This window comes from Schistocerca nitens, chromosome 3, assembly GCF_023898315.1.
Source record: "Schistocerca nitens isolate TAMUIC-IGC-003100 chromosome 3, iqSchNite1.1, whole genome shotgun sequence".
Taxonomy (NCBI): domain Eukaryota; kingdom Metazoa; phylum Arthropoda; class Insecta; order Orthoptera; family Acrididae; genus Schistocerca; species Schistocerca nitens.
In genome coordinates this window covers 547,261,136-547,279,994 of record NC_064616.1, presented here as the reverse complement: position 1 = coordinate 547,279,994, position 18,859 = coordinate 547,261,136, and the positions used below count along the sequence as shown (strand labels likewise).

General features: G+C 42.9%; 4 non-coding genes across 4 annotated transcripts; 3 read left to right on the top strand and 1 right to left on the bottom strand.

Moving 5' to 3' along the window:
• Positions 1 to 16,686: 16,686 nt before the first annotated feature.
• Trnat-ugu (transfer RNA threonine (anticodon UGU)) lies at positions 16,687 to 16,761 on the bottom strand. The gene has a single exon. It is a non-coding gene; the product is annotated as a tRNA-Thr (tRNA).
• A 160-nt stretch (positions 16,762 to 16,921) lies between these two features.
• On the top strand, positions 16,922 to 16,996 carry Trnat-ugu (transfer RNA threonine (anticodon UGU)). The gene has a single exon. It is a non-coding gene; the product is annotated as a tRNA-Thr (tRNA).
• Positions 16,997 to 17,366: 370 nt separating this feature from the next.
• Trnat-ugu (transfer RNA threonine (anticodon UGU)) lies at positions 17,367 to 17,441 on the top strand. The gene has a single exon. It is a non-coding gene; the product is annotated as a tRNA-Thr (tRNA).
• Positions 17,442 to 17,811: 370 nt separating this feature from the next.
• Trnat-ugu (transfer RNA threonine (anticodon UGU)) lies at positions 17,812 to 17,886 on the top strand. Its single transcript has one exon. It is a non-coding gene; the product is annotated as a tRNA-Thr (tRNA).
• The last annotated feature ends 973 nt before the right edge of the window (positions 17,887 to 18,859 follow it).

Below are 18,859 nucleotides of genomic sequence, written 5' to 3'. Positions count from 1 at the left end.
AATAATGGTGAAAGAGAATAAGTTTCCTATTTGTTACCAGATGGCTTTGAGCACTATGGGACTTAACTTCTAAGGTCATCAGTCCCCTAGAACTTAGAACTACTTAAACCTAACTAACCTAAGGACATCACTCACATCCATGCCCGAGGCAGGATTCGAACCTGCGACCGTAGCGGTCGCGCGGTTCCAGACTGTAGCGCCTAGAACCGCTTGGCCACTCTGGCTGACTATTTGTTACCACATTCTCAAACACAGCCTGGGGGCCGCAAAGATTGACTTCTTGTCTTTGTAGCATTCGACCAGCCTGCTGAAGGAGCTGCCGCTATCACCATGATGAATGAATTTTGTTTGATTATCGAAGTTCCTCAGGCATTCGTGATAAAATGTTTCATTTCTGTTACTCCTATACAGACCCTATCTCACTCACTGTATGTGCAAGAGCAGTACCAAATCAACATTAAATGATAGTTGACCAAGACTTAATTTGGTAAAAAAGACTTTAAGTCACGCCTAAGGCTTCATTTCTCATACTATGTGCAACTATATTACTCGGTTACTCTCACTGTCAGGGACATCTCTCGGGGAATGTAATTTCACACTCATTTAACACATATGACAGTATTGAGAGGACTACAGAGCGTAGAACAGGTGAATCAAGGAGGAACCAGTTAATCAATTGAACATTTATTACATAAGAACAACCTCTCGAAATCCGACATGTTCAATACGTCACGAAGAACCACGATTTCAATAAGTAAGTATGTAATTAATTACATGATCAGCAAGGACTGTGGAATTTGGTGGTTTGGACGTTAATGAAAGAAATCGTGCCGGATGTGTTTATCGTGCATATAGGGATAAATAGTACTGAATGTAGCTATTATCACGTAGTTAAAGAAGGATGCTACGAAAAGTCAAGGGAAGGACAGAATCACTCAGCGAAGAAAAGCACTTTCATTCCAATAAATTCGACGTACTGAGAATTATAAGCATGTAACAGTGTTTGTTAGACTTAATTAGTTGCACGGCTTCTAATAGAAAGGATCTTTTACTGTAAAGCCCAAATACGAAAGCACATGGTGGACAGTGCCACATACAGGATGGGCTCGAAGTACAGGGCATATCGTATACAAACTGGAAACCAACAGGACCGTTCTTGAATATAAAGACGAAATATTGCCGAAAATGATTACATGAAAGAGTAGTAAGTGGACTTTGGGACTGCAAGGGGATAGTACAGTAAATGATTACACATAATGCACAAAAAATTTGCTACATTGAAAAAAATTCATTCACGTTGCATGCCGTGACAAATTAATACTCAGTGAACACACTAGCATTGAAAAGTCGTATCCAAACAAGAAATACTAAGCTTTGCAACAACTAACATAGCGCATGGTTAGTAATGGACTAAGGAAAGGACATATCTGCAAGATTTCACCTAATACACGAATTTAATTTGATTGAATGCATGTGTCTTACGCCATAAGCATTAATTATTAGTTACTTCATGAAAACGCTGTTTAGTCACATCTGTTGACATGCAAACCCACACAAACCAACCTGAATTAGGAAGGTCGTACCCCGGGGGAAAAAGCATACTCACGCTAAGATGATGGGCACAAGAATAACTCAAAAAACGAGTCTCAAGTTGTCCGTTGAAGATGGAGCCTTGTTTATTTGTATGGGGGAGGACGATGTCATTCTGTTAGCCGATAGAATCGAGCCGGCCGCGGTGGTCTCGCGGTTAAGGCGCTCAGTCCGGAACCGCGCTACTGCTACGGTCGCAGGTTCGAATCCTGCCTCGGGCATGGATGTGTGTGATGTCCTTAGGTTAGTTAGGTTTAAGTAGTTCTAAGTTCTAGGGGACAGATGACCATCGATGTTAAGTCCAATAGTGCTCAGAGCCATTTGATAGAATCGACACAGAAAAGCGTGAAGACTCTATGTTTGCAGCACACTGTGTTAGAGGACGTCTATGGAACAGAAACGTTTAGGTTAGTATTGCTGCTCTCCAAACTGCTTTTATATATCTCGCTACTTTTGAGAAACACTCACTTGTCCATCCATGTTGTACAAACCGACATCCCGGGTATGGTAAGAGACAAGGAAAGGGTTTATTGATCTCAAATGAGTTGAAAATAGAACGGCTCTCTTCTGTCCCTTTCCCAAGTATCTGTACAGCCTCAGAAGCACAAAAAACTTTCGACATTAGTAGTCCATGAAGTTTTAAGTTATGAAAGGAAGCAAAAGTAATACCTCTTTCATCCCATTTCTGCTTGGGAAAAATTTACACCGTAACAGTTTCTTTTTAAGTTTACCGTATAGAATTAGGAACAAGGTAATTTTTCTTCTGACGAAAAAAAGAATGAACACCACTGATATATTTCCAGTATCTTGAAAAGATTAAATAGAGAAGACTATTCTTCACCTAGTTGGTCTGCATGTTTATTGTGTAAAGAAAACTATATTAAAAGCAAGATTATCGTTTGGGTAATTGCGTGAGGAATAAAACATTAAATGCAAAGTTACAGTTGTGTCAAATCTTTAAAGAACGAACTATTAAAAGTTTTATAAAATTACAAATTGGGTGATCATATAATGAATATATTAATAGCATCAATTTTACAATTAAACTGACATTATAAGAAGCAAAACACTAATAGCAAAAATATACAACGAGTAACTGATCATTACTAATCACACTGGCAAAAACATTAAAACAAGTATTAAACCATAGGAGACAATACTAATACTATCAACCAAAATGGTTATCTGAGATTGTCTGTAGCGTGTCCACAAATATTAATTATGGGTTAGTGGAAACTCACATAAATTCCAAATTACGAGCATAGGCTGATAAGTCATAGCCGATCATTACTAATTATAAACAGAGAGATATACTCAAATTCAGAAAAAAAAACAGAACACCTTCAACCACTCGAGATACGACGCTCATTTTCACAGGACATGTACATTAGTACGTTCGGCAGAAATGATTAGCATTCAAACCATGTCGGCCTGTGGGTTCAAGGTCAACATCGATACCTCGGCGCAACACCACCTACCGGTAAAATTTGTCTGCGGCTCTCGTTGTCGCTATAATCTGAAGGTAATGGATCTGTGTGACTTGAGCAGACGTGCAGGATGTCTCGCAGAATTATGCACGAACCGTACTGTCAAATCAGTGAATTTGAAAGAGGGCGCATTATTGGCGTGAGAGAATGTAATGCATCCATTCGGGAAATGACTGCTCATATGGGACGAAGTGTTTCGGCAATACAACGGGTGTATGAAGAATGTTTCACGGAAGGCAGAACACGACGAGATGGATCAGGTTGCACAACCAAGACGTGCGTCCTTGGCTGTGTCGCAACAGTGGAACAGTGGAACACATCGTACGCTACCAGAGGTGACAGTCCGTCGGCATGCGTTAGGTGCGCGTCTTCCACTCCTCCGCCTACCTTTGACGAATGTGCATTAACATGCTAAGCGGTAATGATGTGTGGAACGACGTCACTGGAAGCAGGAATGGCATCACATGGTGTTTTCGGCGAATCCGGATTCTGTTTCTTTGAAAGTGATAGCCGCGTTTTGGTTCGGTGCAGACAGGTGGAGCGAAATCACATTCACTGCATCCGCACAAGACACAGAACATCAACTGCAGCCCTCATGGTATGGGGTGCTGTTCGGTATAATCACAAATCAAAGTTGATGCCTGTTGAGGGCACTGTGACCACTGCGCCCTGCGTGAATGCCATCCTGTGACCTGCAGCCATACCCTTTCCTCGTAACATATCAGACGCCATTTTTCAACAAGACAATGCATGACCACGTGTTGTTGCACGAACAGATATCTTCTTGGTGTCACAGTATGTCAGCCTCTTCCTTGTAGCCTATCGAAAGTGAGTGGAATATGGTGAAACGATAGGTAGAGTGCTTTGGTCCAATGCCAATCACCACAGATGAACTTTGGAATCAGGTGAATGCAGCATCGATGGCTATACCACAGGATGCCATTTCCGCCTTTTACGCGTCGATGCCATCATGCAAGGAACAAGTTATCAGGGACCATGGAGGACCCTGTGCCTACTAGGCAACAGGACACATGCTGAACCGAGGTGACTGAAATGCTAATAATATTTGCAGAACATGCTACTATATTTATCCTCTGAATATCAACGTCTTGTCTCTAGTCTTTGAAAATGTTCTGCTTTTTTTCTTAACACTAGAGTAGGATTACAAACACATTGAATATACACTATGTGATAAACAGTATCCGGACACCTGGATGAAAATGACTTACAAGTCCGCGGCGCCCTCTATAGGTAATGCTAGAATTCAACATGGTGTAGGCCCACACTTAGGCTTGATGGCAGTTTCCACTCTCTCAGGCATACGTTCTCAATCAGGTGCTGGAAGGTTTCTTGGGGAATGGCAGCCAATTCTTCATGGAGTGCTGCACTGAGGAGAGGTATCGATGTCGGTCGGTGAGGCGTGGCACGAAGTCGGCGTTCCAAAACATCCTAAAGGTGTTCTATACGATTCAGGTCAGGACTTTGTGCAGGCCAGTCCATTACAGGGATGTTATTGTTGTGTATCCACTCCGCCACAGGCCATACATTATGTGGAAGCAAGAAGGTGATTAAAACATAAATGTAGACCTGTGCTGTGATAGTGCCACACAAAACAACACGGGGTGCAAGCCTCCTCCATGAAAAACATCACCACACCTTCACACCACCGCCTCCGAATTTTACTGTTGACGCTACACACGCTGGCAGATGACGTGCACCGGGCGTTCAACATACCCACACCCTGCCATCGGATTGACACATTGTGTACCGTGATTCGTCACTCCACACAACGTTTTTCCACTGTTCAATCGTCCAATGATTACGCTCCTTACACCAAGCGAGACGTTGAAATGGTGCAAATGGCTCTGAGCACTATGGGACTTAACATCGGAGGTCATAAGTCCCCTAGAACTTACAACTACTTAAACCTAACTAACCTAAGGACATCACACACATCCATGCCCGAGGCAGGATTCGAACCTGCGACCGTAGCGGTCTCGCGGTTCCAGACTGAGGCGCCTAGAACCGTTCGGCCACTCCGGCTGGCCAAGCGAGGCGTCGTTTTTCATTTACCGATGTAAATGTGTGGCTTTTGAACAACCGCTCGACCATGAAATTCAAGTTTTCTCACCTCCCACCTAATTGTTGTATTACTTTCAGTGGATCCTGATGCAGTTTGGAATTCCTGTGTGATGGTTTGGATAGACGTATGCCGTTTTACACATTAAGTATTCAACGTATTCAACGTATTCAACGTATTCAACCGTCGGCAGTCTCCTTCAGTCAACAGACGAGGTCACCCTGTACGATTCTGTGTTGTACGTGTCCCTTCACGTTTCCACATCACTATCACAACGAAACAAGTGGATCTAGGGATGTGTATGAGTGTGGATATCTCGCGTACAGACGTATGACACAAGTGACACCCAATCACCTGACCACGTTCGAAGTCCGTGAGTTCCGCGGAGCGCCCAATTCTGCTCTCACACGATGTCTAATGACTACTGAGGTCGCTGATATGGAGTACCTGGAAGTAGGTGGCAGCAAAATGTACCTAATGTGGAAAACGTATGTTTTTGGGATTGCCCGGATAGTTTTGATCACGTAGTGTATACATTTAATAATGGGTCTCGTAATAGAGAACAATCTGAAAACAATCATATGAGAACGAAAAGGGAAGAAGAAATGTTAGCAATTGTCTCACAATGATACAATAACATTAACTGATATCTAGGTAACGAATATTTAAGAAGAGACGGACACACAAAACTTAACACCAGGTATTCGTATAAAAAAAAGAACTCACAAATAAGGAGAGGTGTAGACAATAGGACGTCAGTGAAAAGGAAAAATGTTGAATACATTTGAATAAACATTTGAAAATTAACATTTAAATGTAATTGTCTACAGAAAAATCTAATCACCGAAACACTGAAGGCACTATTATTGAGACACAAATAATATGCTTGTTTTATCATGGCACTACACTGGGTATAACTGAAACACAAACTGGTTGGAAGATAGAGTAGACACTGACGTGAAATTCTCTGCTACAATATCTTGGTTGGAGGGCATGTAAGTAAGCTTCGTTTTCACGATTTTACGAAGACAATGTAAATATTTATTCAAAGAGGACGAATAGATTTAAGATATTTACTGTCGAGAAACTATGATACACATTGTTCTCACTGGACGGAGGAAGGTACAGAGTTTTATTTTCGCACAGAAACTATACCATACACTCAACATGAGCACCATGAGTTGCTCGACATATATAGATATTTCATTTCACGTATGAATCAACAGGTCCCTGGTTACTGAATCGACAGATTCAACAGTTCGATTTCTAAGTTATTGAAGAGTAGCTGCCACAGATACGACAAAGTCTATGTCTTCTACACATCGTCACGGACAGAAATCACATGGTGTAAGGTCTACTGACCTAGAAGGCCAAAAACAATGAAAAAGGGCTTGTTGTCCAGTTCTTCAAATCGAAGGTTATATCATTTTGCTGTTAAGATAATTCTGCACCACATGGTGATAGTGAAGCTAGACTCTGTCATGCGTAACAGTGAAATGACTGGAATCTTCGTGAAGTTGACGCAATATCCAATTTTGAGGCATGTCCAGATATGACATTCATGCCACAGAAAGGTCTATAAACTTTGTGAACAGAGATGACACAAAACACAAACAATTCCGGTGAGTCTCTTTCATATTCGACTACGACACCAGCATTTTGTGACCCATAAATTTTTAAAGTATGGCGGGTTACTCCACCCAATTGATGAAACGCCGATTCGTCCGGAAATATGAGTAGTTCGGAAAAAGTATCCCCTGCCATATCCTGGAGACTGAAATGCTAAACTAGTATATTTTCTTACGGTCGCCGGTACGTAAATGATGCAGTAACCGCAATTTATGGCTCTTCGTGAACAAGCGTCGTTTCCGAACACACGGGACCGTTGTTTGAGGAGACTGAAGTTTCCGGCCTTCCCATCTTGTAGACTTCAGAGTGCTCCGTGTGAACGCATCTCTGACAACCTAGTCATTTTTATCAGACGTGCGTAGCCGGCAAGTGCTCTCTCCTTAGCATACGTAATCAACTTCCGAGAGTTTTGTGTGCAAGTCATAAATCTGCTTGTGCTGAGGCTCAATCGACAGAGGAATGCACATTGCGCTTGAACCATGGATTGAATGAGCGCAAATTATGACACATAAAATGAATTCGCTTGTGGTGAAGTCTCCGTGTTGATCAAACAAGCAACAACGTAGCTGTGGAAAAAACTTTGAACCTTCCTCTATCCAATACACATGCACTATGTGTATCTACTTTTACAGTTCGTCAGTAATAAACCATTGAAATCTTTCTTGCTGAATGACTCGGTACATCAGTCGAAATATTACTCACCTCCGTGCATCCTGAAGTGCAGCCTCTCGGCTCTCTCCAGCTCTATACATTCATTAGTTAATTCCAGCACATATCAGACACCATCTAATATTATTCCATCTATAAAGTATAGCTCAGACTCCGTCGTCCTGAAATTCACTGTGGCTCCACAAGAATAGTATTGTTCATTAATGATCACATAATATGAGCTCCAGTTTGACTCATTTTCATAGTTTCTACCACTATGTTTTAGTGATTGCCCTCTCATCTATCCTTGTGAGTGAGTTCATCTAACAATCATTAACACTCAAGCGTGAGGCACAAGCTGACTGTAGGCAGAAAATGATCGTCATGTGCTCACTCTTCACGCATGAGGCATGTCCAAGTATGACATTCCTGCCACAGAAAGGTCCATAAACTGTGTGATCAGAAACGGCACAAAACACATACCGTTCCGGTGAGTCTCTTTCATGTTCGATTACGACACAAGCATTTTGCGACCTCTAAATTTTTACAGTATGCCGGTTTACTTCCCCCGATAGAGGAAACGTCGATTAGTCCGGAAATATGACTCTGAAGTCTACAAGACGGGCAGGCCGTGTACTTCAGCCTCCTCAAAGAACGGCCGGTGTGTTTGGAAACGACACGTGCGCATAAAGCTTCGTTAAGTTGCAGTTACTGCAGCATTTGCGTAACGGCGACCGTAACAGCCTTGAAGCATTTTGTTGTTAAGATAACGCTGCACCATATATGTATATATACCAAGAACAACTTGCCCTTCCGTTTTTCATCTCTCCGCAGATAGATGTCAAGTCTCTCAGTTTTCCTTCTCACAGTAAGTCCCCTTGACTAAGCGGTTTTCAAGTCCTTCTCTGCGATGAACTTGTTCGGAACCTTTTGATAATAGCTCATGCCCCCAAGCAACTGTTCATATGACATCAGGAAGTCGATCAGCTCCAACTGTTCATGCAATCGCCGGCCACATAACCACAGGTAGACCAGCTTGTCGCTGCTCTGTCAGCGTGTTTACATATGGTCGAGTGAGGAGACGGATTATCATGTGTTTTGAACCACCGTTCGCCTCGGTAATCGCTATGCTGGTACTTTTTACACGGAGCCTCAAGCAGCTAGGGCCGAGGAAGGATCTCCTCGCGTGTACATCAGCAGTGGCAGCAACCTCCACCGTGTGGCCGACAAGGGAAATGGAAACAAGGTCGTCTGAGAACAATGATTTCATCTCAGCCGTAAGTCAGGCCGTATCTTTCGAATTCGACCTACAAAGCCTCATAATAGTAAGAAGAGTGTTTTTCAAGGCATGCCTGACACGAGAGACCTTTGACATAACCCCAGTCACACACAAAACGTAGAGTGAAATACAAGATTTACAACAAGAACAAATGAAATGAAATAGAAGTTTACATTAGGAGTGTCACGTCATAGTATAAAAACACTAAAGGGTACACAGAATTTGGAAGCTCATTTGACAGAGCCTTATAATGTTCCATCACTTGTATGAGATGTACAGTTTTCCACCTAGAGAAAATGTAGAACATATTTGAGATACCTCAAAACTGATTCTGGATTTTAAAAAATTTTCATAGGATAATCTCATGGAGGTTCAGGAAAATAAGACACCCTATGATAGGGACAGGAAATGGATTCACAAACCTCCCAATTCCATGATTAGATGGTACGATACCCGCCAAACACATGTTAATCGCCCAACATAATAAGTAAAAACTGTGGTACCACAAACATTTAGTTACACTGTATCGTGTTATCCCGTGCCAGCTACACTACACTTCCACATGTTAACTACTATACACAAAGAGGTAACCTATCCACTTCCAATACTATTTCAATACTCACTCCTTGTGATTGTAACTCTCCTCTTCCTCATCAAGTGTCCTCCATCCTGCTCCATAGGAAATCAAGTCATGCATAAGCACCTTTACAACCTCGACAACAAGTAAGCACACAGAGAAAATTTAATTTATATTTGTCTCTTGTTGGTGTATGTTAGCTTGCCATAGGTGGTTATACATTACTAGGTATGGCATAATCAACTATGGCACGCTAATACAAACTCCCAAGCGACAAACGTCGGCAAGCCCCTGCATATCAGTAACGTTTACTGGATATGCCAGCTGCTATTAAAGCCGACCAGGGAGACCGACGCACAAAATAACCGCCAACATCGCCCTACATTGTGAATCTGATATATGACCTATCGGACACAAAACTATGATGAACCTAACTTTTACAAGTATGCTGACGCTGACCGAGAAATCAACACCGGCACCCAGCGGCAGCCTCCGAGTAACAGCACCGCACAACGTGAAAGGTTCAGCATGATACCCACTACCCACCCTTCCGTGACCTGTCGCAGGCAGCAAGAAAACCGCTACTGCTCTTACAACCCGACCCAAATCGAAGAGGTTTCTTCCCTCGTCTCTTGCCTCGGCAGTTTTCCCCCTGCGCCCTTCAAACCGCTACCCTTCGTTCAATTTCCGACCTAATCTATCAGCTGATCAGCGCGTATTAATGGTTAACCTTAACCAGACGTATGCAAACATCACTGTACCCACATCCTGCGAGACCTCACTCTAATGAAAACTAACCCTTTAGCAGAGATGGCAGTAGACCTTTTACCTTTTGTGTTGGCCATCCTGAAAAAAAAATCATCATCTCGATAACGAAAAGTCAAGCAAATGAATTGTTTTTCATTACACTTAGTCGAAAGAAACACGATTCTAAATATAACAATAACAATCAATACAGTTTTCACAGTTAGAATAAAACATTATAATAAGAATTTCACTTCGGATTGCCTTAAAACATTGTGTCAAAATACATATCTTACCTGACCGATCCTTCATTTAAGAACTTCTTTAATAAATATCTTCTGATGGGGCAAAATGATCCCATATTGTGTCCATGCCTCTGTCTTTTTCTTCCTCTGTTGTTCGAACTAGCCTCTGGCATCTTTGGTCATGATGCATCACAGATTTGTAGTTTCTCCACGACACCCTCCTTAAAATCTTTGAACGAACCACTCCTTTCTGAAAAAAAGTATCTTCACCACAAATCCTAAACCACCTCAGTTCCCTACGATTCACTGATCTCCCTGATCTGTCAGGCCAGTTCTGCAGCACACCGCAACTTCTGCATCTGCTAATAAATACATTAGCACAGCGTAAATTCCGTATCTGGCAATCCATGCGTGGGCACCACACAACTTTGGCATCTGGTAGCTCATATGCACAACGCAACTTCTGTACCAGCCATTTTAATGAAAAATCTGTCATAACATAGCGATCCCCACAGAATTTCTTCTGAAGGTTTCAGTCAAGCCTCCTCACATGTGACTTAGCCAACTCTATTCCACCAACAAAAATTCAAGGAGGAAATTAAATCTGCACAGCTCAGCTCACATGATAACACAAAATGTCAAGTTATTCCTACTGGAAACCTTGCACCTCATCATAGCAGAAGAACATACTTCGTTATTATAATATCCTGGAAAGATTTCTCACACTTTGTCTGCCAAATTCCCACTCACATCCCTCTCTAAAACTCTTGGAGCTTCGATAAATGTAGAGCCACTTGTAACCTTTTGATATTTGATATTTCCACGTCGACGACTTTCGGATGTAATATCCTTCATTCTCGAAATAGGCGGCAAAACACATTAAAGAAAATACTGCAAGGAGGCTTGTGTCTCTTCAACAATTCTTGTGATTTGACTAACATCTTCTGTCCACCCTTAAGATCCATCTGACATGACACACACCTTTGATGATCTTTGTGCTTTTGTCAGCAACGATATTCTTCTCCATTACCAATCTTATAATCTCTGAATGCCAGTTTCTCCACACAGTAGGAGATTGAATTGATTCTCTAATCATATCAGCTGGTCACTTTTTTTTCCTGTAAAGAATGGCACCCACCCCACAGCATCGCGTGGCAGTTCATTGACCTTATTTTTAAACACTTTGAGGAAGATATTCCAGACCCCACGTTGTCTTTAGCAACAGAGTCGGAATAGCTTTCTTAGATCTTCATAACTCTTTGTGCCACATTGGTAGACATATAATACCGAGATGAACAGACGGCCTTAATCTTCCTCCACAGCAATATATTCAGTCATCTATGCGACCAGAACTTAACAGCACAGCACTACTGTTGAAAATGACCTTCTCCACTTTCTCTATTTCTCTTAGTAATTTATCCCTAAACGCCGTGGTCACAGGCCTTGTTATGCCACTACTCAAAGGGACAAAAGTCACCAACTTGGAAGTCCATCAACACGTGTTGAAATCCATGTTGTGTTCAACGTAAAGGGCCAGACAAGCCGGCTGTAGCAGTTTCCCATAATATCACCAGCACAATCGGAAAAAATTAACTGTTGAGTGAAACAATTGGCAGTTTTGTCTCCTGGCAGGAATTTCAGGACGCAGAAACCCTTCTATATCTCTTTTCCATCTCACTGGAATATGCAGATTCCCACATTTCGCTGTAGCCCTTCCACGTATTAAAGTGTATCCAACTCAAGTGTGTGTTCCACTTCTTATTGTTTATGAATTCCTCTAGGTTACACAGCATGCAATTATCATCTACCCGACTTAGTTTTCAGATGAAAACTCAATTTTTAACCACAGATAAATGGTGAATATTCGCTTGGTTTCCATCGTTTCATTTTTTCTTCACTTCGTTAAGTACGGGGTCTTTATCGTATTAATGGGCAACATTCGTTACAGTTACACCATTGTGGTTCCCAAATGGTATGCAGACAAATCAAGACGGTGTTCAGATAAGTTGTTGTAATTTCCTCATTTTAGTCCTACTCAGTGGGTCAGCAGCCCAAGTATAAACTTCATTGCACTGCAGAGCCTTAAGACTGCAAAATACGTTAGTAGATGTACCAAACAGAAAATACCACAACTTAGTAAATCCTTGTACATTTGCGAGAGGCTCCAACTACGTCACATCGGTATTCCTCCTGGTGTTGTTCAAAACAATTGCGAATGCAATGGTCTATGGGAGTATTGTGCCATCTGGTTCCACTTTCTTGAAGAGATGAGTAATTCTTCCAGTTCCTAACCCGGATGGACCAAGACCGGAACGTTTATTAATGCCTAATTCAGTGCTTTAAACTCTCTTTGCGTCTCTTCATTCCGGTACCAGTTTACATCTTTGACAGTTAGGTGGATCAAGGTTGGGGTCCTTTATGATGTTCTCGATAAATCTCTTATGGACTTAGTTAATTCAAGAAATATGGACCTCCTTGTCTTGAGACGGGTACCGCATAATGTGGGATGGCTTGTAATTTCTCGACACTGACGCCCACATGCCCCAAAAATTTCGCTTCTTGAATACTCTAATAATTAGTCAAGGGCCTCATTATGCACGTCCCACGACTTTTCCCTATCAATACAAAGTCTACATAAAGCGTAACGTATTTTATTAAACTCTCTGGGATTACGGTATTGAACCCTCATACGAAGGAGGAAGATGACACAGTCACCCTGAATGCTGTTTTTGGAACAGATAACTGTGACCAAACCAGAGGAAAACCGTGTATTTTCGTCATGGTGGGTGTAACTCGATCTTCCAATAGCTTTTTTGGAGGTTCACTGATGTGAGCGTCCTTATTCGTGAAAACGCGTGTCTCTGATGAGTCCGTCCGGGTTTGTGTTATTGTATTGATTTGCTGTGAGTCAAGAACCAGTGTATGGATCCATCTTTTCTAGGCATGCGAAGAACTGACCTGTTGTAATAAAGGATCGCTGGTTCAGTTACCCTTGTGTAACCACAGACTGGATTTTGACATTAAAGTCGCAAAATTTTCATAGGTATGCTTTTAACCATTTCAAATTTCTCCGCTCTTTTAACTTACGTCTCTTGTCTTCTGTCACCAGAGGGGCTGTGAGGATGACAGTAGAGCCATAATAAACAACATACTTTGGTCAACACTTCCAAAATGTAGGTACAGACATGTCAGCACAGGCAGGCTGCGGCCCGTCAGCCAAATATGCTGGAAAGTTTCATAATGTGGCCCGGGTATCTTCGAGATGGTACTATTTTTAGCGTCCATTTCCACTGCACAGCATGCGTGTCAGTTGGTTGTGGTGAGTCATCTGGAGACATTACGGCAGCCATCTGCCATGGTGCTCACGTTTATGAATACGTTACCAGAGAGGACTTGGCACATTGACCCTCTGAACACAGAACAGAGTTCTACCTTACATTTTTTGTTTAAAAAAAGATGCAGTTGTTGCTGTCCTTGTTCTGTCGCAATTTTTAAGCTTAGAGTGTCACTTTACAGTGTTAGAAAGGTGGAGGAAATTGTTTACACATTAAATATGAGCATAGCACAAGTGGACTTACACTCGCGACAAGTGGACTCAGAGCTGTAGTATCACAGGAGTGGTTGAATCCAAGGATTTTTGAATTTCCCACCATTTTACCATTAGGCTATGATCGTAAACTCACAACCTACGATATCGGAAAACGATGTGTATCCCTTGGTCCACCACCTTCGACCTAAATGGCCAGACAACCATGCAGAGTGTTCTCATAACGCCAGATGACCTACGTACGATTCTGATGTCTTACAGGCTGCACTCATGTCTCCAGGTCACCACCTTGGTTATTTCAATTTCGCATCATTAAGACTATTTTTCATATTAGTTTTTCAAATTCCCACCGTTTGACGCTCACGTCTAGTGGGATACTTCCACAGTGATATCAGAGTGGTGGGAAAAATATGTGGCACTGTTTGGCTATTTTCAGTTTCCCAATATTTCTTCTAATTTTCCATCACATTATATGTAAGGCAATTGAGCTACATCAGAGGGGCTGTGGGTGGGGGAATCTGTCAACATTGCCGACTGACCTCGTTCACTCTTATTCCCACTACTTGTGAACATGACTGATGTTATCTAGAAAAATGAGAGTGTCCACATTTTACTCACTGTCTTTCCTGCAGTGTAACGAGATGGATGAACCCTTCGGAATTCAACATACACGGTAGAAGGACTAAAATATAAATTATTTGTTTACAATATATTTGCTAGAAAGCATACATAGCATTGTATCCTGTAGTCTCTCTGCTGTATCTCCCTCTATTCCACTAGTATTGGATTTACAATAGTCACTGGCAGTCGTAGCAGTCCTTTTCGGGGCGGAAATTACTCATAGCACTGTTGTCCGTTCGATATGATAATATGAAGATAATCGTAACATAACGTAAAGCCAAGCTCTGAGTCTGTCGGCTTCGAGACCTCTCTATCAGCTGACAGCGTAGATGAGGTCAGTGCGTGATGTGCCGAGGGCAGCAGACGAAGGTACAGTCGGTACAGCACTCCTCCCTCCTCCACCCCCCCCCCCCCGCAAAAAAAGAAAACATTGCAAACCCTCTTTGCATAGCGCGGGTAAAGACGACGAACAAGGTGTATGTTGTATTGTCGTGCTGCTGATAAAACTGCATATGTCCCAAATAACGTTCAAAAAATCTGGAGGGAGGACGCCTATGCAGCGGCAAGAATCTGGTCGACTATCGGTGCTGCAGTGAAAGCAGAGGGCTTGGCAGTTCATGCACATTCTACGTCCTCCTCTTGCGTCGCTGGGAGTTGCGGTGGATGCTGTTCCAGCGGCTGTGGAGGTGGCGGCGGCTGCGTGGGCAGGCAGTGGCCGTCCCATGGTAGAGTCGTCTGACGACCCAAGGATCTACACGTCATGCACCAGCAACATCTCCTCGGGGCAGCAGTCTGCGATGCGGGTAGCGTTTCTGAAACGTGAACGTTTATCGCAGTATAAAAAAATCACCAAAAGGTAATTTTGGTGTAGTCGATTGGTATCTGATGGGCCTCCAGTGGTATAATGAGCTCTACCAGTCGCCTGAGTTTCGATGGCTGATTTACAGTTTTGATGCATGTTAAAAACACGATAGAAAACTTTGTCCTTCGTGAAGAACTTCGTTGCGAAGTTCGTGTCTGAACTAGACTGTCGAGGTTGAAATTGATGCAAAGCAGTGACGACGACCATGTAATAACCCTGCCGGTGAGGTATCACGAAAAGGCAGAGAGCTATAGGCCCTGCGAAACAATTAAAAAGCAGTTTCCCTCGAGTGCGAAGCACGAGTTTTGGAAATATGAACGTGAAAGTACGAACGAAACGTTTGGTTTCGCAGTTAAATTGAGGAGATAGTGGTGCCGTTGGGATGTGACGAGTCCCATTTTGTTATCCCATTGTAGTGCTGGTACTAATTGTAAAATTCATTGTTGCAGCGAGTATTAGATATTCACTGCATATATCCCCGGTAATTATGTTTCAGAAAGCACCATCAAACTCAGTGTCGATGCTTCCGCAAGGACCATAAGGTCGACGCCAATTGAAAAACCCTGGTGCGGCTCTGCGTAGTTATTTGTGTATGCGTGACAGTAGGCACTTATCTGTTCTATGGGCTTGTCGAGACAGAGCCATCTACAATGCAGGCCCTCTACTAGCTTCGCTCGAACAATTCCTGTATGTCCTCTACGTAACAGTTTCAAAACATGTTGCCGCAATGATATGAGAATCATGACTCGCGTTTCATCGTTAAAAGTATGTAATAAAATTATAACTATATATATGACGGTAATATCTGTTCCCGAAAGAACAGTTACCGTGGATGACCATGCAGCTTTGCTAGAAATGAAATGATAATTAAATAGACACCCTAGCTGCAAGCAGGCGTTGATACACTTCATTGGGGACATGTTGAAAATGTGTGCCCCGATCGGGACTCGAACCCGGGATCTCCTGCTTACATGGCAGACGCTCTATCCATCTGAGCCACCGCGGGCACAGAGGATAGTGCGTCTGCAAGGACTTATCCCTTGCACGCTCTCCGTGAGATCCACATTCACAACATGTCCACAACACTACATTCGTAGTGCGCCTAATAGATGTTTGCCCATCATACTCATTACTCGTGGCAGATTAATCTACCAAGTCCCGTACGAGTTCGGACATAGCGTGTGCGTTCGCACAAGAAGGTCGAAGGCCGGGAACCCATATTTTTTTAACTATATATATGACGGTAATATCTGTTCCCGAAAGAACAGTTACCGTGGATGACCATGCAGCTTTGCTAGAAATGAAATGATAATTAAATAGACACCCTAGCTGCAAGCAGGCGTTGATACACTTCATTGGGGACATGTTGAAAATGTGTGCCCCGACCGGGACTCGAACCCGGGATCTCCTGCTTACATGGCAGACGCTCTATCCATCTGAGCCACCGCGGGCACAGAGGATAGTGCGTCTGCAAGGACTTATCCCTTGCACGCTCCCCGTGAGATCCACATTCACAACATGTCCACAACACTACATTCGTAGTGCGCCTAATAGATGTTTGCCCACGGGGAGCGTGCAAGGGTTAAGTCCTTGCAGACGCACTATCCTCTGTGCCCGCGGTGGCTCAGATGGATAGAGCGTCTGCCATGTAAGCAGGAGATCCCGGGTTCAAGTCCCGGTCGGGGCACACATTTTCAACATGTCCCCAATGAAGTGTATCAACGCCTGCTTGCAGCTAGGGTGTCTATTTAATTATCATTTCATTTCTAGCAAAGCTGCATGGTCATCCACGGTAACTGTTCTTTCGGGAACAGATATTACCGTCATATATATAGTTAAAAAAATATGGGTTCCCGGCCTTCGACCTTCTTGTGCGAACGCACACGCTATGTCCGAACTCGTACGGGACTTGGTAGATTAATCTGCCACGAGTAATGAGTATGATGGGCAAACATCTATTAGGCGCACTACGAATGTAGTGTTGTGGACATGTTGTGAATGTGGATCTCACGGGGAGCGTGCAAGGGATAAGTCCTTGCAGACGCACTATCCTCTGTGCCCGCGGTGGCTCAGATGGATAGAGCGTCTGCCATGTAAGCAGGAGATCCCGGGTTCGAGTCCCGGTCGGGGCACACATTTTCAACATGTCCCCAATGAAGTGTATCAACGCCTGCTTGCAGCTAGGGTGTCTATTTAATTATCATTTCATTTCTAGCAAAGCTGCATGGTCATCCACGGTAACTGTTCTTTCGGGAACAGATATTACCGTCATATATATAGTTAAAAAAATATGGGTTCCCGGCCTTCGACCTTCTTGTGCGAACGCACACGCTATGTCCGAACTCGTACGGGACTTGGTAGATTAATCTGCCACGAGTAATGAGTATGATGGGCAAACATCTATTAGGCGCACTACGAATGTAGTGTTGTGGACATGTTGTGAATGTGGATCTCACGGGGAGCGTGCAAGGGATAAGTCCTTGCAGACGCACTATCCTCTGTGCCCGCGGTGGCTCAGATGGATAGAGCGTCTGCCATGTAAGCAGGAGATCCCGGGTTCGAGTCCCGGTCGGGGCACACATTTTCAACATGTCCCCAATGAAGTGTATCAACGCCTGCTTGCAGCTAGGGTGTCTATTTAATTATCATTTCATAAAATTATAACGTTCTAAGCAGAAGGTTTTATGAATTGCGCATAGTATTTGCATACTGGTACATGAGAATGTAATACTTGAGCAATGGTAATGACTAATTCCGTTCAGTACCTAGTGTAATCCACCGACAATCCATGGGGAAAGCTTGCAGTGCTTGCTGATTAGATTGATCAAAAGCTTCTGATGCATCGAATTCCAGATATTTTAAAATAGGCAAGCGAGACAAAGTGTGTGAGTTTGGACGCTGTGTCACAGGACGATGGGCAGTTTCCTTCTGCTGATTTCTAACAAGACTTCTTTTTCCATATGAGTCTAGTTCAGTTGACTTCGGCTTTATTCAAAGTCTTAGACACGAGTGGTATGGGGCTTTCAGTACTACTAACTATGTGTCATAAGACTGCTCCTATTCCATGTGATGATGCATCAGCTGCAAGCACCACTTGTTTTAGCGGATCGAGTTAAGGCATGGGCGACTAAGCAATGCATCTTTAAACTTTTAAAATTAATGTTCGCATTCTCCATTCTATTGAAACGGGATGCCTTTACGCTGAAGATCATATAAGGAGTAGCAATTTGTGCAGCTCTCGGAATAAATTTCATATGGTAGGTCGGTTTGGCCAGAACTGCCTGTATTCTACGTTCTTGAGCGGTCCCAAATAACCAGTTTCAGTGTTAAAAATGAACACTCCTCTAAATTACACTCAAGCCCTGCATTGGTTAATACTTGGAAAAGAGGTTCCAGGTATTTGATTTGCTGTTCCGGTATTTTTTCGGCAACAATGATGACATCCAAATAATTTTAACATGACGGAACTTTCAACATCACTTGTTCAAGAAAGCGCTAAATAACTTAGGAGCGGATCTGCTTCCGAAGGGAAGACACTGGTACTAATACA